Below are 23156 nucleotides of genomic sequence, written 5' to 3' on the forward strand. Positions count from 1 at the left end.
CATCACTGAGCTGCGCGTCGGCCAAACTCTCACATCCAGTTGAAGTCCAATCAACTGTAATTTTATGCACCTGAGCATGTTTTCGTTCAATATACTTTGTTGATTAGACAGATTCATAGCTTCGAGGAGTACTTACCGACCACAAAATCTTAGAAAAAGGCGCTAAAGAGAAAATCGAGGGTAGAGAATTGCTTCGATTTGCAGGCTTAGCGAGTCATTAAGATGTGATATAAAATCGGTGCATGAATAAAAGTTAAAATTAATTTATAGCCAAAATAGTTTCACCAAATGACGACCATACTGACGCATGATTCCACCATTTTCTGAGCTCATCGTCACCCTTGAGTAACTCGGGTTTCAACATTCCACACAACACTGGCCAGCACCGTTCAGAGCTATTTTGGTACGGAATTGCTCTAACCGGCTTGTAATTAACCGAAAAAATTAAAACGTTTTCATTATACCCAGAAGAGTTGCTGCTGCTGCTGGTGGTGTCGGCGGCGGATGGCCATTAAAACCACTTTAACGCGCGTTGTTTTTTCGAGCTTTTCGGAGGAAGCTCTGATTCACCTGGTCGGGCAAGTGCGTGCGTAAGTGGAGGAAGGATCATGGAGCCTTCCGAGTACGGTGCGTGTTTGATGCGGGTTTGTACTGATTTTTGGTGGCATTCGTAATATGACTTGTGACTATTCTGGCAAGATGATGTTTCGTAACCAGTGTTCTTTGGCATTCTGGTCATGTCTGTAACATAAACACCTACACCTTTTTTAATGAGACTTATCACTGAGATTAGGTGTTTCAAATAATCAACAATGTCTTATTTTCAATTCAATTCAATTCGGTTTATTTGTGAATAATCAAGTTACAATGAGTTCATTTAGGTACATAACAGAGTTTTGGAGTTCCTTTCAGCTGTGTGTTACATCGTAATTCAAACGAAAGTATTATTACTTATAAATATTAAATAGAAGGCAAGAGTAAGAAAAAGTTTTCAAAAAACTTACAGAAAGTGCAATGGGAAAAGGATAGATAAAGAGAAAGCTTAATACTAGATCACAGAAAAAATATCAATTATAGATGTGCTTGATCATCAGCTCCCCAAGGGCCAGGAATTGTTCCGCCTTATTCCGGCAGCTCCGAAACCGCGTCATCATCTCCCCCGCGAGAGCAAAGAACTGCGGCAGGGTAAAGAGATCTTCCCCGGTGATTTCTTGCTGGCCCGCATTGCCGTTACCGGCAGCGACCACGCTGGCGAACGAACGCCCCCAACCAGGAGGGAACGCTGAGTTGTCCGCTGGAACCGTACGCTGTCCAGCTGCAGGAACGGCTGCGCTCGTACTTCGCTGAGGGGAGTGGGACGCTGCTGCTTTCTTCTTCCTCTTTTCCTGCTCCTCTAGGTAGGCCTTGCGCGCAACGCAGCCGCGGTAATTGCCGGTATGGTTGCCGTCACAGTTCGCGCACTTTACGCGCGGCTTGGTTTGTTCTGCCTTGTCCCCCAAGTCCGCCTTTCGTGGCAGTGCGCACGCCTCTGAGAGGTGTGACTCACCGCACTTCACGCAGCGGGACCGGAGGTTGCAGTTCCGCGAGCCGTGGCCGAATTTCTGGCAACGGTGGCATTGCGCTACGTCCGTCGGGTTCTTGGCGTAAAACCGCCAGTTTACCCAAAAACCGTCCAACGTCTTAGTCCGCCGCAGGTCTTGGATCTTGACGGTGCCGCGGTCGAAGTACAACAGGTACAGGGTGTGCATACCCGTGACCGTTGTCTTGCGCGAGAGCACTTTTATCTCCCGCGGTTTTATTCCGGCGTCCGAAAGGTGCTTCTTCAGGTCGGAAACCGGACGGTCTTGGTAACCCTGCAAGACGACCTTGACAGGGGGCTTCTCGGGGTTGAATGTGTAGAAGTTGAAGTTGCTACGCTTCAATTCTTCAAGCACCAGGTCGAAATTCTTTTTGGTCAGTGTGATCACTTGCACTGACGACTTGCCGATTTTCAGACAATATCCGAGGCCTTCCAGCAACTCGTCAACATCGTCCGCCAACGTGTCCAAAACAAAAATTGGAGGTGGTCTTCGTTCCGTAGGAGAATTGTTTTGTTTTGACGTCGACACTTTTTTCCGTGCACGACCATCATCATCGTCGTCGTCGTCGGTAGTGCTACCGTCGGTGTTGTTGTTGTTGTTGTTTTCTTCATCGTCGCTCAGCATCTGGAACTCGTTCCTGATGGGGATATTGGCGGATGTTGATGTGCCACTGGTTGTGGCACCGGAAGTACCGGAACGGGTTCGCACTGGTGATCTCGGAACATATCCGGGATGTAACGTCATGATTCGAATTCCCGGACGCTTCGAAACCCGGACACTTCATCTTGTTTTATCAATTATTTGGATGTAAGATCGCATTATGAATGTCAAAACTGTGTTATTTGATGAATTCCAATATCAACTTTCATTTAAAGTTTGTTTGAACGCTGTAGTTAATGCCAAAACAATTAAATACAATAAAAATATAAGTTTACCAAAAATGCGAAACATTTCACTTGAATTATTTCATAGGCGTTCGAAGCACCGGGAAGGCAAAGCAGAAATTTATGGTTTCGATTTCCTTAAATTCTAGCAAATTTTTATATAAACGATCGATTGTTTTGATGTTAACAGCTTATTTGAGACCTAAAGAATGCCATTCACTAACATTTCAGTCCAAATTTGTGCGATTCATAAGTAAAATCGAGTGTCCGGAATTCGAAGCAAAAGTGTCCGGATTTCGAATCAGCTTTTGTCAGTGTCCGGGATTCGAAGCACAACAAGTCATTTTAATTTTAAAATTCTGATGAAAAATTGATAGAAAAGACATATTTTGCTTGCATTTTCTTGAAACTGACTGTTTATACTACATCCTGATGATATTTCTACATTTCCAACTTATTACATGATTTTTTGCCAGCTGTAACAAAAATGATATGCTACTAAGTGTCCGGATTTCGAATCATGACGTTAGTAACTTTTTGTCGATGCCTTCTGCGCTCACGCTCCCCTGCGCGATGGCGGTCGACACGGCGTTGGTCTGTTTACCTTTTTGCACACGGCCGGTAGACGAACTTCGCGGGTTTTTCGAGGCCGCACTCGAACTGCCACGGCCACGGCCGGCCTTTGGCATGCTGCAGGAGCAAACTCGCGGGTTATCACGGTAATTTACGGCGAAAAAAATCGAAAAAACGATGGAGCACTGAGCACTTGACTGCTGCTTGCTCTCGTGCTTACACGGAGGTAAATGTCAATGTCTTATTTTCGAATTGATTCGCTTAAGATTTATGTTGAATGAGACCAATACCTATATTGACAAATTTTGAACAAACTTTGACATGCTTTTCTTCCCCCAGCGAACAAAATCTCATTTCCATCCCATTGATTTTCGATCGAATTCATTTCCTTGCCATAAGCGGGTGGCCTCCTCGCGCGCCGCAGAATCGAATCTCCATCGTCAACGCACACTTCCGGTTCATGAAGAACCATGACTATTTTCTTTTGTTCTCATTTCCATCCATGACGACGACGACGACGGTGGTGATGGCGATGATGATGAACCACCGTGGTTCAGACCACAAACATTCTCATCACCCGATCATGGTGATGGTTGCCGGTCATTGATGGGTTTGGTTGGAGGTGAGGATCTCCTCATTGGGCACTACTTGGCCGCGTCCGATCGCGGTCAATGAATGTTTCTACCGGGTTGTGTTTGGTAGGGGTGTTCAAAATTGTTGAATATCTTTTTCCTTTCAAATTTGATCAGTAAGCAATCGACTGAAAGACTTTAAATAAAGCATCCCTAACATTCAGTAGCACGAAAAAAACTCAAATTTGTCTATTTACGTGAACCAAAGACGACTTGACCCAGACAGACCTCGGAACCTCGGTTTGGGAACTCGCGGCAGAAGCCAAGCCATCGCAATTATTCACATTAGTCGGGCCTCTGGGCGTCTTCTTCCGAAGTCTCCGAGTTGTTGGCAGTGGAGACTTGTGTCGTGGGAATTTCTTTCATCACACGCACCTTAATGAAAACAGAACGGACGCTCCAGACCAGACTGTGCGTAGTTGAGGAATGAACTCGCCGGTTCCTGCACGGAGAAAAAAGAGTTCCCAAAATCGTGAACAAGCGTTCATGAAAATGATAACCACGAACAAAGTGTTCAAATTTCATGGTACGTTTTTCAAAATCGTACCATGGGATTTGAACACTTTGTTCGAGGTTCCCATTTTCATGAACGCTTGTTCACGATGTTGGGAACTCTTTTTTCTCCGTGTGGGTGGGGGTTTGGGAATCACCTTGGGGGACGGACGATATTCGCACGTGATAGTGCGAGATTTTCGCTGGAAAGACAATGAGGAAAGTATCACTAACTGACTTCAAGAGAGGGACATTCCGCGCGAGGGACTATTGCTATTGTATTTTAATCAAAACTTCCCAAAGGTCTTTCGTCACAAGTTCTGGAGAAGTGCGTAGCAGAACACAGCCGAGAGTGCGCGAAGATGGGTTGGAATTTGGGTCCCACGGTCGTAATAAAATTAATGCCCACCGAAAATCAGAGTCTCATGGCGTGGCGTAGAGTTGACTCTGAGGGTTGGGTTTTTACGTTCTGCGTTCTGTGTCGGGGTCAATGAAGTCCAGCTATCCTGTAGTTCCAGAGCGGTCATGGTAGTATATATTTAGTATTTCGACGTTGTCGTGCTATCTTGTCGCACGTCGCCTTTTGACGTTCCGAGAAAATGCGTTTCAATGTTTGACCTTGTATAAAAAAGAGCACGCAATGTAAACAATAACAAACAGGTTTTGTTTTGTTGACCATTCTGTAAACTGTCCCGAAGTTTGGTTGAATTTGGTTGCCGGAGTCTCGAGTTATAATTACAAATGTTTACGATAGTCGGGCATGTACGTGTGTCAAGCGCGATCTGACTTGCAATCTCTTTGGCCAATTGTCGCACTTACATCAATTTTCAAGGTGTGTCAAGAAAGCACGACAAGATTGAAACTTCTTTCATATGAAGAGTGACAATAATGCACGGAGTTTTTTTCGATTTGTATGGAATATCTCAGGATTGAAATCGAACAAATCGAGCAAGCTTTTTTGTCGGATTGAAACCAAGTTCAATTTCGCACCTTAATTTATTCCGGCATGGATGCCAAAACCAAGCCAACGCAGATAAATAATCACGCCATACGAATTTCTTCAAGTTTCCAATATCGCACAATTGATTGAGTTCGAAAGATCGACCATTCCTGTGGCCGAGAGAGAATGATTCGATTTTATTGAAGTTGTTTTCTCCCGAAGCCAGCCTTTTCCGTTCACTAACCAAACCGGGTGGAAAACATCTGTTTCAATTTCACGGAAGTAATTAGATTTTGCTGCGGCTGCGGCTGCTCGACCACCATAAGTTCCTTCGCGGCTTAATATCCATAATCATGCGGCTTTGGGGAGCCCAAATTGCGTTCGGATTCAACGCAAATACCGAGTGGAAGTTGGAGGTTTCTTGTTGTTACTTTTTCCTCGTGGTTATGCCGGTGAAATTAATAGGGAAATTGGATGGTTTTGGAGCTGTTCGATTGAAGCAAACGATTTATTTGGTACTTCAATTTGCGGATTTGTACCAGAGTTACGAAAGCTTCAACTTTGCTTCAGAAACTCTCGAACCACGCGTAAACCGAACTCTAGAAACGCTTCAGTTCTCCGTGGTCTTCACGGTCTGGTGGAGAAGTTCTGCTCACCAGGCGCGCAAGTCATAGCTCCCTCAACCCAGAGCCCAGGGATTCGCAAGTGAGCGTGTGTAATTTGATAATAATAGATTTGCACGAAATGGCTTCGAGGGGGGTGGTTACAGGGAGGTGGAAGGAAGCTTTTATGTGCGATGGAGCCTAGACTCTCGAGACGAGAGAGAGGGAGGGGGTCTCGCTCCAAAGGTGGACGAACCAAGAGTGAGAAAATAATTGGCTTATTCTATTGTCAAGGCAAACCCCCTGCGAAAAGCTCGCCAAGTCGCGCCGAGTTGAGACTTTGGTCGGAGAGTGAATTACACACCCCATCCCAAGGTCATCTGTACCAATTCCAGCGCGTTGATTTCGTGTCGACATGGAAGATCCGCGAACGCGATTTTCGATGATAGCTCGGGAGAGAATGAATAGTTAAGCGGAGCAGGAAGATTTTTGCGATACTCGCCCATGCTCTTGATTCGAGGGCGCTTCCCAGTTAGTCGATTTTGGGATAAAATTATCTACAGATTAGGTTTGCGTGAGAAAGGAGTGTCAACTGGACACTTGTCTGACATCACAATTTGTCACGTAGCCCTGCTATTATCATTTTTGGGATAAAACGGCATAATTTTAATTTAAAAACTTCATATTTTATTGTATTTCATCTCGATCGTGATTTTTTTTAACATTTTATACTTAATCAAGTTAAAGACCCAATTTTTTGCAGCTTTAAAAGATCCCTTATATTCGATTTCAATCCTGAGATAATCAATAGAAACCATAAATACTCAGTGATACTTTTGACATTCTTCACATGAAATGTAGTACCAATCAGATATTCTATTTTGACGCATGGATTTGTGGCAAAATTCATCCGGAAATATTAGTCAGAAGCAATTTGACACATGTCTTCTGTTTAATACTTTTGATTGTAACTCTGGACTCCAGCAACCAAACTTGGTCAAATGTTGAGACAAACATTATACATGTTTTTTTTTTAAGCTGGAATCAGACATGTGAGGAATTAGCACAATCACGTCGATTTATTATTTTAAAAAATCTTGTAAGAGTGAAAACACTTTTTGCATTTTTTGATCACGTTTCAAAAAGTACTTTATTTAAAAAAAGGCAATAACAATTATAGTAAAAAAATGGGACTTTTTCACATTTGTATGCAATGAATTTAATTTTTTAAAGGAGTTTCAGAAAAAAATTGACAACATTGAATAATTGTCTTACAACGATAAAAATCATAAATTGTTGCTACAAGCGTTAATGTGAATAAATTATTCCGCAAAAATACTGTCAGCCTAACATTATGAAAATGAACTCATTGCAGAATTGCCTACATTATTATTATCAGATGTTTCAAATTTAAAACCACGTCTGTACATTTTATGATAAATTTGGAATTATATAGAGATTTTTTTTTACATTTTCACAAAAACGTAATGCGTAGCAAAAAAAATCTTATGGTTTCCGTTTTTAAGATATGAATTTTGCGACACATAATATTATGTTATTACAATGTCTTTATTTTCAACATTAAACTAACGATAATAGGTTTTTTCTGCAGAGAAATGCTAAATATTGTACTTTTATTTGTTTGAACAGAACATTTTTGTAGCCTTTTTTGTCACTTTGATATTGATATAATATTTTTAACTATAATTATTTAGCTCAACTCTTGAAAATGTTCAGAATAAGTCTTTTTTGCCCTTTCAAACTCTTGAATATGAAAATTTTAAATTATTGTTATTGAAATGAGCAAAAATTTCAGATTTGCTGACATTTTTTGCACACACAGAAAAAAAAATCATGGTAATATTACATCCGGGAAGGGGTACATCTTTTATGTCAGAAAAAAGGTGTAATTTTACCTCTGAAAATGTGTAATTTTACCCCTTTTCTGGTGTAATGTCACTTTTTCAGTCTAAATTGAGGTAAAATTACATCATAAAAGATGTAATATTCAACCTTCCAAAATTAAAGCTTCCAAATTTACATTATTTTTTTCTGTGCACTGTAGACCGATCAACAATTTGAAAATATAATTCTCAGCTCACTTTTTTTTGCGGTTTTGCTTTTCCTTCATTTTAAACTTAAAAAACTAACCTAATCCACCTATGTGGTTGGAGCCTTCCTCACAACAATGGCTGTACACAAGTTTCATCAATTTTTAGATCCGGCTTCCAAAAAGTACATCGATATCACTTAAGTGGCCATATCTCAAGACAGGGTTGCCAGATCTTCAATGTTTTGGGTTCGTTGGAAAGGTATTTTGATAACCTAACCAACGATGAGTCGGATGATGGATCCGGACAAAGTTTACATACATTTAAGTGAGATCCGGCTTCAGAAAAGTACATAAATGTCACTTAAGTGGCCATATCTCGAGACAGGGTTGCCAGATCTTCAATGTTTTAGACTCGTTGGAAAGGTCTTTTGATAACCTAACCAACGTTGGGTCGGATGATGGACCCGGACATAGTTTACATACATTTAAGTGAGATCCGGCTTCAAAAAAGTACATCAATATCACTTAAGTGGCCATATCTCGAGACAGGGTTGCCAGATCTTCAATGTTTTAGACTCGTTGGAAAGGTATTTTGATAACCTAACCAACGTCGGGTCGGATAGTGGAGCCGGACATAGTTTACATACATTTAAGTGAGATCCGGCTTCAAAAAAGTACATCAATATCACTTAAGTGGCCATATCTCGAGACAGGGTTGCCAGATCTTCAATGTTTTGGACTCGTTGGAAAGGTCTTTTGATAACCTAACCAACAATAGGTCGGATGGTGGATCCGGACATAGTTTACATACATTTAAGTGAGATCCGGCTTCAAAAAAGTACATCAATATCACTTAAGAGGCCATATCTCGAGACAGGGTTGCCAGATCTTCAATGTTTTGCACTCGTTGGAAAGGTCTTTTGATAACCTAACCAACGTTGGGTCGGATAGTGGAGCCGGACATAGTTTACATACATTTAAGTGAGATCCGGCTTCAAAAAAGTACATCAATATCACTTAAGAGGCCATATCTCGAGACAGGGTTGCCAGATCTTCAATGTTTTAGACTCGTTGGAAAGGTATTTTGATAACCTAACTAACAATGGGTCGGATGGTGGATCCGGACATAGTTTACATACATTTAAATGAGATCCGGCTTCAAAAAAGTACATCAATATCACTTAAGTGGCCATATCTCGAGACAGGGTTCCCAGATCTTCAATGTTTTGGACTTATTGGGAAGGTCTTTTGATAACCTAACCAACGATGGATCAGATGGTGGATCCGGACATAGTTTACATACATTTAAGTGAGATCCGGCTTCAAAAAAGTATATCAATATCACTTAAGTGGCCATATCTCGAGACAGGGTTGCCAGATCTTCAATGTGTTGGACTCGTTGGAAAGGTCTTTTGATAACCTAACCAACGATGGGTCGGATGATGGACCCGGACATAGTTTACATACAGTTAAGTGAGATCCAAATATATGTGAAAACACATTTTTATACATAACTTTTGAACTACTTATCGAAACTTCAATCTGTATAAAACTCGATCTATGGGACCCTAAACCAAGTCGAATGCAACAAGTTCGGGTCAAATCGGTTCAGCCAGTGCCGAGAAACATGAGCTAGTTTGTTGGTCACATACATACATACACACACACATACACACACACATACACACACACATACACACACATACACACAGACATTTGTTCAGTTTTCGATTCTGAGTCTATATGTATACATGAAGGTGGGTCTACGACGTTTTTATACGAAGTTCATTTTTAGAGCAGGATTATAGCCTTACCTCAGTGAGGAAGGCAAAACGGAACATCAATCAACAAAAAATATCTCAAAAAGTCTATAACTTAAAATGGTGCGCTTCACAATAAAAAAACATTGTAATATTACATCTGGGAAGGGGTACATCTTTTATGCCAGAAAAATGTGTAATTTTACCTCTGAATATGTGTAATTTTACCACTTTTCTGGTGTAATGTCACTTTGTCAGTCTTAATTGAGGCAAAATTCAAACTTCCAAAATTACACTTTCCAAATTTACACTTTTTTTACTGTGTTTATCAATAGATTGAAAAATCCTTTTTCAACATTCTGATTTTTTTTAATGTTAATATCCCCATTTTTAATGAACAGCCCGCAAAATTGCATTAATTTCATTAAAAAAAACTAACTTAATCCACCTATGTGGTTGGAGCCTTCCTCACTCATTACCAACAATGGCTGTACATAAATTTCATCTATTTTTTAGATCCGGAATAAAAAAGTACATCAATATCACTTAAGGGGCCATATCTCGAGACAGGGTTGCCAGATCTTCAATGTTTTGAACTCGTTGGAAAGGTCTTTCGATAACCTAACCAACGATGGGTCGGATGATGGATCCGGACATCGGTTACATGCATATAACTGAGATCCGGCTTTAAAAAAGTACATAAATATCACTTAAGGGGCCATACCTCGAGATAGGGTTGCCAGATCTTCAATGTGTTGAGCTCGTTGGAAAGATCTTTCAATAACCCATCCAACGATGGGTCGGATGGTGGATCCGGACATAGTTTACATACATTTAAGTGAGATCCGGTTTCCAAAAAGTAAATCAATATCACTTAAGGGGCTATATCTCGAGACAGGTTTGTCAGATTATCAATGTGTTGAATTCGTTGGAAAGGTCTTTTGATAACCTAACCAACGATGGGTGGGTTGGTGGATCCGGACATAGTTTACATACATTTAAGTGAGATCCGGCTTCCAAAAAGAACATCAATATCACTTAAGGGGCCATATCTCGAGACAGGGTTGCCAGATCTTCAATGTGTTGGACTCGTTGGAAAGGTCTTTTGATAACCTAACCAACGATGGGTCGGATGGTGGATCCGGACATAGTTTACATACATTTAAGTGAGATCCGGCTTCCAAAAAGTACACCAATATCACTTAAGGGGCCATATCTCGAGACAGGGTTGTCAGATCATCAATGTGTTGAATTCGTTGGAAAGGTCTTTTGATAACCTAACTAACGATGGGTGGGTTGGTGGATTCAGACATAGTTTACATACATTTAAGTGAGATCCGGCTTCCAAAAAGAACATCAATATCACTTAAGGGGCCATATCTCGAGACAGGGTTGCCAGATCTTCAATGTGTTGGACTCGTTGGAAAGGTCTTTTGATAACCTAACCAACGATGGGTCGGATGATGGATCCGGACATAGTTTACATACATTTAAGTGAGATCTGGCTTCCAAAAAGAACATCAATATCACTTAAGGGGCTATATCTCGAGACAGGGTTGCCAGATCTTCAATGTGTTGGACTTGTTGGAAAGGTCTTTTGATAACCTAACCAACGATGGGTCGGATGATGGATCCGGACATAGTTTACATACATTTAAGTGAGATCTGGCTTCCAAAAAGAACATCAATATCACTTAAGGGGCCATATCTCGAGACAGGGTTGTCAGATCATCAATGTGTTGAATTCGTTGGAAAGGTCTTTTGATAACCTAACTAACGATGGGTGGGTTGGTGGATTCAGACATAGTTTACATACATTTAAGTGAGATCCGGCTTCCAAAAAGAACATCAATATCACTTAAGGGGCCATATCTCGAGACAGGGTTGCCAGATCTTCAATGTGTTGGACTCGTTGGAAAGGTCTTTTGATAACCTAACCAACGATGGGTCGGATGATGGACCCGGACATAGTTTACATACATTTAAATGAGATCCCGATATATGTGAAAACACATTTTTATACATAACTTTTGAACTACTTATCGAAACTTCAATCTGTATAAAACTCGATCTATGGGACCGTAAACCAAGTCGAATGCAAGAGGTTCGGGTCAAATCGGTTCAGCCAGTGCCGAGAAACATGAGCTAGTTTGTTGGTCACATACATACATACACACACACATACACACACACATACACACACACATACACACACACATACACACAAACATACACACACACATACACACAGACATTTGTTCAGTTTTCGATTCTGAGTCGATATGTATACATGAAGGTGGGTCTACGACGTTTTTTTACAAAGTTCATTTTTAGAGCAGGATTATAGCCTTACCTCAGTGAGGAAGGCAAAATACAAAATTAAAAACTCGAAAAAAAATGCGAGATTCTTGAGAATTACTCCACTACAATTTAAATAACATAAAAATGATTAAGTACTGATTTATGAATTAAAATTTGCAGAGCTTGGCATTACAATAATTCAATCAATATTATTGTTATTTTCAAATAGTTTTTATAAACTGATTTAAGTATTGAAAACATGCATTGACTTTGCGTAACTCATAGTCGTTTTCCAAAATTAAAATTTAAATGATTTCAAGAGAAGAAAAAACAGAAATCATACCATACTCCTCGTATACAATTTCAATTGAGCGATTTTTATGTGAAAAACTCGTCAAGCGACGAACCCGCCGACTTCTTCCAGGTAAACATGCTTCAAATTTGGTTCCAAACTTGATTCCGCACGCCACACATCAATCTCCACTCGTTGACGAATTAAAAGTCGCCATCCGTTGTCGCCGTCTTGATTTCGATTATAATTATAGCTTAACTTGCGATAAAATGTTCATTAGCCCCAGCTATCCAAAACGCTCATCAGGCTCGCTTAGATGTCAACTACGGTTGCTACCATCCATCGCCACGATCATCATCCGCCTGAACCCCTCGCGGCCTTTTGACAATGCCGGGCCAAATTGCGCCAGTGCGTGTCATCGATCGTTCGATCGTTCGTGTGACGACCACCGTCAAAGGTCGTCTCCAGGGAGGGAATGATGGCGGATGAGGGGGATTCACCCATTAGGTAGCATCTTTTCCCACACATACACACCCAGTCACGGATTTTGTTGTTGTCGAGAAGTAACTGTGATGACATAATGCCCATCATACTTGACGAAACTGACGTGGTGCCGCAGATTACCGACATTACAGCTACGCAACTATCTTCTAGGGAGCTGTAGCAAAGACACACGATGACAGAACGTAACTCTATACAAACGAATGTAATCTCGAGTTCGACATCATCAATTGAGTTGTGGTCATCGTCGTAGTTGAGGGATCGAACGTGTTGTTCTGTTGCCGTTGTATTGAACTTTGGAAAGACGCAAGTTAAGCGAGTTGTTCTTAAGATAACTAATTTTTTTTTTTGAAATTAAATATGTCTTTATTGAACATTCTTATAATAATTACATTTCTTTTACATAATAAGTGGTATGGCCTAATGCTCTTCATCTTTGTTGTATTTTTCGTTTTATTATTAACTGATCACATTTATTTATTTGCTTCAAATTGTTTTACATTATTGCATTGAATTGAATACATTTGGGTAAAAAAGAAAAAAAATCACTTTAACAGCTAATCCTAACCTAAAACTAAAAAAATAAATCCATTGAAATATTCAAAATCATTAGAACGAGTAAACCACGAACTGTATTTTAAGATGAATGCTCCAAGAGTTCTTACTTGTTCCTGGCGAGTTTTGCACCCACGCAGAGTTGTTGTCATCTCGATGAAAATTTTCAGAAGTTCTTGTGGTGAAAACAGGTCACTACTGCCTTCACCCGTTGATGTTGGTTGGTTTTCCCTCGGTTGCTGACTGAAGCCTGGAGGTGTTGTATTCTCTGCAACTTTTTGCCGCTGATTCAACGGCAATGGCTGCAGATTTGGAACCACTCGAACAGATCCTGCTCCAGGTGACGCCAAAGCAGGAAAATCCACGTCCGTGTATGCTGGTGGTGTTTTGCGACGATTTGGTTGGTGCCTCGTCGTCGCTTGCTGCCGAATTTTTACAAACTCAGCACGTTTTGGGCAGCTACGATTCTTGGTAGAATGGTCACCGCCGCAATTGAAGCATTTCGCTTCGATGTTCTCGTTGATTGTTTCGCAAGCTTGAGTTTTGTGCTCACCTCCGCAGGTTGCACAACGACTCTTGATGAAACAGTTCCTTCCACCATGTCCAAACTGCAAGCAGTTCGAACATTGCGTCACGTCACGGTGCACTGGACGATAACGTTCCCAAGTCACGATGATGTTGAAAATTGCCCGAACTGCTTTCAGCTCAGACGGCGTTGTCGATCCTTTCTCGAGATGAACCAGGTACAGTTGATCACGATACTTGATGTCCTTGTTGTGTCTCGTCATCTTGAAGACTTCGATCACGTTCAACTTCAGAGTTTTGAGCTCTTCTTTCAGCACACTCACGTCCATGTCGTACAAGCCACGGAGGACCTGTTTCATGGGGCGTTTACCTGGATCGTCATGGCTGTAGTATTCAATCTTTGTGTTGTTCAGGAAATCCCGAACGTAGTTGTAATCCTTTCTGGTAGGTAGCAGAATTTCGAGTCCATCAGCACACAAGCGAATGGAAGCTCGTAAAGCACCAGATTTGATAAATCCGGTCAGCCACTTTCGCACCGAATCCGATGACGATGTTTTCACAAAAATGGGTGGCAACTTTTACCGTCGTTCAAATTCTTCCTTCTCGCTCACGTCCACAGGGAGGGTAGCGAACTGGTTTCCAGACGAATTTTGAGCGTCCTTGCTCAAACTGCCTGGCTTTGCAGGTAGCGCTTCGGCATTCTTTAGCTTTGCATTTTTGCACTTTTTAAGCACTTTTCAGGAGCTAAAATCCAGGAGTACCTCACTGAATGATGGTCCACAAAGGAATGATAACTAATTTTGAATAATTATTAATGTTTATAATTGGATTCTACTTTTTAGCACGATATAGTTTAATTAGATTCTCCTTGTACACAATGTCCATATTTACATAATAGTACGATTTTCTGTCAATTCAAAGAATTTCAGCCTTTACAATAATATTTCATGGTAATAAACTTATGCTGTATTAAAAAAATATTCAGAACCTGGATGGAATGATTCGGATGCGCAATGCCGCTTATTATCCAACTTATAGACGAAACAAGTAAACTTCCAACCCCATGTTTGGAAAGTTGTTCACTCTCACTTTGTAAAGCTTCTCTATTTAAATAGATCAGTTCCATCAAACTGAACTGATATTCTCCTTTCCTAGAAATCCACACCAGCCTTCTTACCTCGATGAATTTCATTTGCTTCAAAAGTGCACATTTCATTGTTGTCCTTTTCTCTCTCATTTTCTTTTCGAAGACGATTTTTGATTGCTAGACGTTGCATTTCTGCATATTCTTGTTTTTTTTCTCTTTCTCGACGGTTACTTCGACATCGACAAGTGGAGAGTCGACTTTATTTCTTGTATGCATTGTTTTTATCAAGATCTAAAATTGGTTAAACAATAATTTTTAGGTGATTATTTAGATTAACCCGAGCAAACGGAAATACTTGGGAATAACATTTTTTGATATTTGAAAATACTAGGCCAATAACATTTTATGTTATTTATAACAAGATGTGTTATTCGTCGTTATGAAATTTTTGTTATTGGATTGTTATTGTAATAACAGACTAATAACACTTTAAATTATTCTTCGAACAAATCTTTGTTATTATTTTTTGTTATTTTAACAACTAATCCGATTATCCTAATAACAGTTGGAAGTATCCTTCCATAACAAAAAATGTTATTCCAAAGTTGTTTTGGTTTTCTGCCAATATCAGTCCAATAACAAATTTTGTTATGATAACATAAACTGTTATTCAACTTCTATTGAAAAATTGATTTTTCAAGAAGATTCCATAACACATTCTGTTATTTTAACAGTATTTGTCTGGGTGATGAATAGAGAGAACGCGTAACGTGATTTTTGAATGATCCCACTTTGTTTACATCTGAAAAGTAGGAGACTGTTCAAGCACAAGCATGACTTTTTTTTACTGGTAAATGAGCTGTTTTATAATCAGTATTATGTGTTTTATTTTGTCTAGTTTTTGTCATTTTTTGCTGGAAAATTGTTTGTGTTTTCAAGTTTCGATCGGTTTGAAGAGGTTTTTCTTTTTCACGGGTGACGAAAAACTGCGGCGAGAGTGTCATTCTGCGAAGTTATGGATAAATTCCCTGGCTGATTTTGGAATCATGCAGCTCTTCATGTTCCGGCGAAAAAAAATCGCTGATTCTAGCGAAGCTGATCCAACAAACAGAGAAGATTTTCACTAAACCAGTAGGTTTTCAAATGGAATCAAACAATAAAGACAGCTTCTGGATGGATACAACCGCATCGACTCTATAAACAACTTCCATTCGAAAACGAAGTTGACTTTATAGCTGTCGGCCACCATTGCTAGTACCAACCACTAGTGTCTTCCTTTTTATCTACAAGGACTTCGCCGCCCTGGGCTCCAAAGTGTATGAGAGTATGGCACGGAGCGACGGCGCCGAAAACCCATATTTACACAAAGAATTTTAGAGCGCCCGCCGCGGGATTCGAACCGACGACCTCTGGATTGTGAGTCCAGTGCGCGGTCCGATTGATCCACACGGGCGGGACTTCCAACTTCCATTCACAATTGTAAAAAAAATGATGATGTCGCCTTCGACTTTCTTAAGATTTCTTGACTTCAACTCCAGGTCCTCAAAAGCCACACATTTTTCATTCTTGCAAAAGAAAAAACACGCACACAATACTCTCTACTTTTGGCGAACAGTAAATTGGTTCCACTTTGACAGTTCAAAATTGAGGCCGTTTTGCGAACCACTATTCAGCACCCAGGTATTTGTTATTGAAATGGCATGAATTTTGTTATTACCGTCTGCCCGGGAACACTTTTTAGAGATGGGTTTGGGTTGTAGAGAGAATTCCAAAGAAAATTCATATGCATGCTCTCTGTTGATCAGTGGTGTGCTTTTTTGGAATCAGATTTTTTTTTATAGAATTCGCAATAGAATTAAAAAAAGTCATTCCATGCTTGTAGTTGCCAACATAAAAAACGAAGTTGACTTTATAGCTGTCGGCCACCATTGCTAGTACCAACCACTAGTGTCTTCCTTTTTATCTACAAGGACTTCGCCGCCCTGGGCTCCTAAGTGTATGAAAGTATGGCACGGAGCGACGGCGCCGAATACCCATATTTACACAAAGAATTTTAGAGCGCCCGCCGCGGGATTCGAACCGGCGACCTCTGGATTGGAGTCCAGTGCGCGGTCCGATTGATCCACACGGGCGGGACAGTTGCCAACATAAAGCTTAACAATTTAGGACAACGATTAAACTACACAACTAGAAATTTTTGAAGTTGATGCCTGTAAACGCTTCAGTTTCTTCTAATCAACCAAAATTTAATTTTAGTAAATTTCGTTCCAATAATTTTCGGATATTAAGCTTCCAATTGTAATGTTTTTTTTTCGGGAAAGGATTCCCAGTAAGCAGATTTACTCTTTGAGGGACGTATAAGCTACCTTCTAAGAAAATTTGAGTCTTTTTTCTTCATTTCGTTATCATAAGCTCATTTTTGTTGTAGGTATTCTGTTAAATTTTTCATGCATGTAAATTGATTCCTTTGTGCACGTTACAATCGCTACGAACGTACAAGAACGATATTAGGTATTTCGAAGCTTTCTTTACAACAATAAATTTTATGGTTATTCTTTTGTGGCATGGTTATTAGTTTACTTCACAAACAGAGTCTCCATTTGATGTGTTCATATTCGTTCTTATTTATAAATACTTCTCTTTTATTGTTATTCCTTTGGATTGCTTTTATTGTTATTTTAGGAAGATACTTTCCTGGTATAAGCCAGATGATATTATTTTCATGATGTAAAATCATTTTGAAAATATTAGCTTACAAGAAAACGGTTAAGGTCAACTTTCAATTTCTAGAGTTTTTTTAAAAGATCCTATTCACATATGAAACACAATAGCTTCAAAAAAAAACCCTAGATTTGTTTATTAGGGCATATACACCCAAAGAGGAATGACATATTTCAATCATTTTTGCAATTTTAAAGTCTCACATATTTTTAGAGAAATTTTCAAAGTTAAATAGCTTGATCGATCTAATTCTGGCAGTAATGTTTGCCATACTTTAACGAACTGCTATATAAACAAAGTTCTCGAAAAACACTTTTCAATATCAAATATTCTTACAGTCGTCTACAAGGCATATCTATAGAGTATCCAAACAACAATTACTTCCTACCTTCCCCATTGATCGCAAGGTGTTGAGCAAAACGATAAAAAAATTAATGTGTCGGTTAGCTTATTCCAAACGTTGTTGTTTTGCTTACCGGCACCAACCTACCAACCCCAACCTTTAGGGTTTCCAAGCTATTTTTCGAAAATGTAAGTTCTAAAGAAGCAAACTATGTTTAGTTATAATACTATGGTTGTTCTGTGACTGTGATTGTTCAATTTTCAGGTTATTCAGAATTGTGATGTTTTTTTCTTTACACTTATTCAGCTTTCGCAGGGGAATCGATTTCATTTTTAAAGAAACAAAAAGTTAAGTTTTTCACTGATCACACCAAGTTTAACACAAATTGGAGCATTTCTTGTTGAATTGCCTTGTACCAGGGATGCCACTGCCAGAACACGGGGATATTAAATCATACCCGTGAATTCTTCCAGTGCCATTACGTGTACAAAGGGAACTACCGTCGAAACTCCATGCTCACAGCAGCAACAGCAGCAGCAACTCCACTCCACGACCTTACCACTCCCGGTTCCTCAACGATACTGATCGATTGGTTGAATATCACGCCGCATGCCACCGCCACGCGATCTTCACACGCACGTACACACACACACACACACATGTTGCTCTCTTAAGACTAATGATGATGTTGTACGCGAGCAACTGATCCCACAGGGGTAACACACAAAAGATTACCGAAGACACAATCTTGACCGGCGGATCTCGGCCACAGCAACACCCCACACCGGGATCCCGATACGTACTGTCTGTCTAGCGTTGGGGGTCCCGCTTTGTCGGCTTCGACCGACCGACCGATCGTCTGCATGCAGATGAATCACTCCCATAGCCGCAGCGACTTCCAACTGTCAGGTGAGGTGAAGGAACAGCCACCAACCGATCAAACAGACCAGGTCATCGATCAACAAAACACTTCTCCGAGCCGTCACACAACAAACATCACTTTTCACTTCGCCGTGGTCGATCTTCCTGCCGGGTTGCGGTAGAGTTGATCACCTCTACCGAACGTCTGAAGATCTTCTGTGGTACCCGGAGCCACGTGCCGCGTGCGCAGCGGTCGCCATCAACGCCAAGACTGAAGTGAGAGTACCGGATCGCGCCAGCTAGGAACCTCGACCCCCAGAGTCCGATCTTCCCGATCTTCTTCCCGCGGGTTCGCTCTTCGCTCTCCCTCTGTTCTTCTCTTTCTCTCGCTCACGCGCGCGCACGTTGCTCTTCTTCCTTCTCTTTCCTTTCGCTTTGCATGCTCGCGGACGCGCGCGCCCGTTCACTCACTTGTTCTCACCTCTTCCTCGAGCGCTTTTCCGTTCGTTCTTCTCTTCTTTCTCCTGTGCGATCGCCACACGGTTTGCGCTTTCTTTCCCATCTACCCCGTTCGTTTCCTTTTCCTGTGCTCGCGCTCGCTCGCTCGCTCGCTCATCTAACTCCGGTTCTTATAATTAATCAATCTCGATCGCGAGCTTTCGGGAGGTTTTCTGGGGTGATCCTCCGGAGAGCCCCCGGTATTAAGGGGAAGAGCACGCACTTAACGGCGGCTGAGCGCTGAGAGAGAGAGGGGGCATAAATCTTGGTGGTTTCGGGCCAATCCGGCTGTGTGTGTGTGTGTGTGCCAGCCGACCGGAACCATTAAGAGCAGGATCACGTCCGCGCACTAATTATTTAATTCAGTTCAGTTTGAGTTGAGTCGAGTCGAGTCGGTGAGCCTTCCGGGGCCGGTTGCGCTTGGCTGAGCTGAACATTGTGGAATGGTGCGATGGAATTGTGGCCCGTAAGTGTTTGAGGTTTTGAAGGGGTTCGCGGAGCGAGTTCAACGAATTTGCAAGGGTTTTGAGGCCGCAGGGCAGTCAGGCTAACGGACGTGCGTGCTCTGTTTCAAGCGGGAAGTGTTGTTTTGAGGCGATTTAGGTGTTGGAATTTGGTCGATTTCAATATCATTTTCTGAAATACGATTAACACATACATTATTCCACAGATTGACAATTCATAAGACATTAGAAAACATATTATGCTAGTTTTATTTATCACTCAATGAGACAGAAAATCAAAAGAACCCGAGTTGCTCTTCTCTTTTGCGAGATATATCAGTAAAATTAAGGGTTAAAATATCATTTTAAAGATTTTTCACAGGAATTTTGTGCTTCCGAGCTATACATTTTCAGGTTGGTCTTCAGACATCGCTGTCACTTTCAACAGACAGTTGAATCTAGTACATAGAATTACATTTTTAAATCACTTTTTAATTTTTTTAACGTTTGAGCTTTTTGAAAAGTTCAAAAAATGGGAAAATCACGATTGTTTGGCAGGTGCTTCGGTTGCTTCGGTCCTATTTCCACCCAATTTGGTGATTTACACTCTTTGAACACATTTCTTTTTCAAAACTCTGCAGCAAGTTACATTCTCACTTTCTATTACGCTTTTTTATTAAAATTTTTAGTGTTAGTTTGAAATCCTCTTAAAACCAGCGATGAGTAAGTGCTCGATTGAAATACATGCTGGTCACCGAAAAATCAAGGTTCTAATAAGGTCAAATTAAATTTTCTTTCTAATTGATGATTGATTAAGTTGAAATTGAATGAAAATAATCCTCCTGTCAAAGGTGTTATTGATATTCAGATAATTGTTTACCAGTTTGTTGAAATATATACTGATAAGTATGATTTTCAGTACTGTATCAATTGATGCACATTTCAAGTGATAGATTTTGTTCTTTATTTGCTCCCATTTGAGGTGAGGTCGTCCAACCATGAAAGAAATCTGATTATCACTCATAATTTTTCTATATTTTTTTCAGATTAACGAATATCTGCACCAAAAAGACAAACATTCAATAAGTCATAATAACTATAACTTTAAAAAGAAAATCACAAAATGTAAGATTAAATTTTTAACAACTTGTAGAAGGAATTTGGGCAACATTTACAGCGAAGCAAAAATTATATCTTGAAAAGTCACTGATTGCTGGCTGGATGTTTTGAAAGTAAAAACTTATGTAACTTAAATAATTTGATTTATTTTATTTTATTAGGCCGTTGTAAATATTTGTTTAAGTTTATGTCCCTCGACTTTGACCTAAGTCGAATTTAAAAAATTGAATTACAGATCATGGTATTAACATTTGAATAAAAAAGGGTTTTAAAATGCAGTTTGAACCTGCCTAATTGCTTTGCAATCATTACTTTTCAAAATATCTAAGTATTGACGATTTTTTTCGCCGAAAATTTGTTTTACAGAACTGTGCAACGGAATTTAACAAAATTTCAAAATATTTTTATTTCCATCCCAGGCATGCTAAATATGATTTTCAACGCAACAAAATACATTTCAAATTGTTTTCAGTTGATAAGATTCCTATCTCCATTTTGAAGTATAAAATAAATATTTTTTGCCCCCTAACTGAAGAAGAGGGGGGAGGGGGCCGACATAAACTTTAAAAAAAATATTTACAACGGTCTTAATAGTGTTAATATGCAGTTTGGTTTTATTATGTCTCTTAAGCACTCAAGCAACTTTTAAATTTAAGAAATTTTGTGTCTAAATAAATCATTTAAAAAATCCATACTAAGCAGATTTTTGATAAGTGTAGAAAAACTGTTTTTTTAAGTGAAATATTTTAGTTTTAAATTGAATTGAATTGATTTTTGTGAAGTATCTATTTCTTTAAGGATAAAAATGATTTTTTTATTGATCGTCGTTTTTCGTATTGCAGTTTCTACCAAAACATGAGTTTACTCTATGTTAAGATGAGTAAATTTTTTAAGATCTTCACAATTGAGCAAATAAATCGGCAGAAAATGCATGAAACATTTATGAATGAAACACTCATGAGAGATGAAACAAATTTTCCATAAACTTGTTTATCAAATTCTATTTTTGTTGAGAAGACGAGTTATAGCAAATTGCCATGCCATGAAATGGCTATTTCTTTGGAAGAAAGCCGTTTCAGTGTAACACTAGTGTATTACTATGAATGTTTTATATAAAAAATGCATATAAAAGTAGAATGAAATCCGTTGAATTTATTTAAATTTATTAGGTTGTTTAACTTCACAGCACAAAATCCGATGGTAAAATCGCATGCAAAAGCATGCATTTCGTCAAAAAATACGCTTAACATTACACAGTGCATGTACAATTTTTGTAAACACAAAAAAAAGTTGCAACCGACGGGATTCAAACCCAGCACCAACAGTAAAGACTGGCGCCTCAGCCCGCTCGACCATCAGACCGATGAAGAATGGAAAGGATAAACGCATATATGAGTTTGACATTTCGGTCAAGTAGTTTTCCTTTTACTGATGGGCTACATATTTCAGGGTGTAATATTACATAGAATTTTATAAAATAATGCAAAATTTATTTGAAACCCTGGCCTTTTACACTCAACTGGATCACTACTTTTTTACTGTGTTGTTTAAATTAGTCAAATGTCGAATTTTTAGCCAAATCATATTGAAAATGATTTTACATTTAATTTGGCTTGAAATTTCCATAATTTACTGAAAGTTCATTTTTAGGAATGGAAGAAATACTGACAAAAAATGTATCAATTCTTAGAATATTGAACTAGTAAGATTTGTAGATCCAATAATTAATATCAATGATATGTTTTTAAGTCGTTTGCATCTCAATGTGTATGATGCCTTTATTCAGTATCATAAGTTACTTCAAAATACAGTTTTTAAAGAGATTATTATAATTGCTTTTGAAACGATTAAACATTCAAAAGCACAATTGTTCAAATCACTGCTTTCTCAGATCATTCCCCAAATTACTTCTGAGAACATTCCACTGAATGCACTTCCATCTCTTTTACGATCTCCATCATCATCATCCGTGGGAACCATCACTTCCCCACAAAGCCAGCAAGAGCCAGAGAGACCCCTTATCTCACACGGTATCATCTTCCGTGAAACTGAATCTTTTTCTCCAGACGAGAGTCAGCCTTCCCGTAAGTCTTACGGAGCAGACGCAGACGCAACCCACCCAGTCTGGAAGGAGGAGATGAATCTCCAAAAGTGACCTCATCGCTGACACAAGCGACGAACCTTGACACTCGTCATCTTCTCTCCGATCATCCGGTCGAGCCGGGCGCGATCATCGCGATCCTCGAAACAGGTTCTGCATCAACTACCTTCCCCGCTTGGATAAGGTAAATATATGCTAAATTAATTGAAACCCATTAAAGCTAACAGTACTGGAACGCACCGAGGGGGACACATTGAATTTGCATAAAGATCACGCCCACCAGATGACGACGA

This window comes from Culex pipiens, chromosome 2 (assembly GCF_016801865.2).
Source record: "Culex pipiens pallens isolate TS chromosome 2, TS_CPP_V2, whole genome shotgun sequence".
NCBI lineage: Eukaryota > Metazoa > Arthropoda > Insecta > Diptera > Culicidae > Culex > Culex pipiens.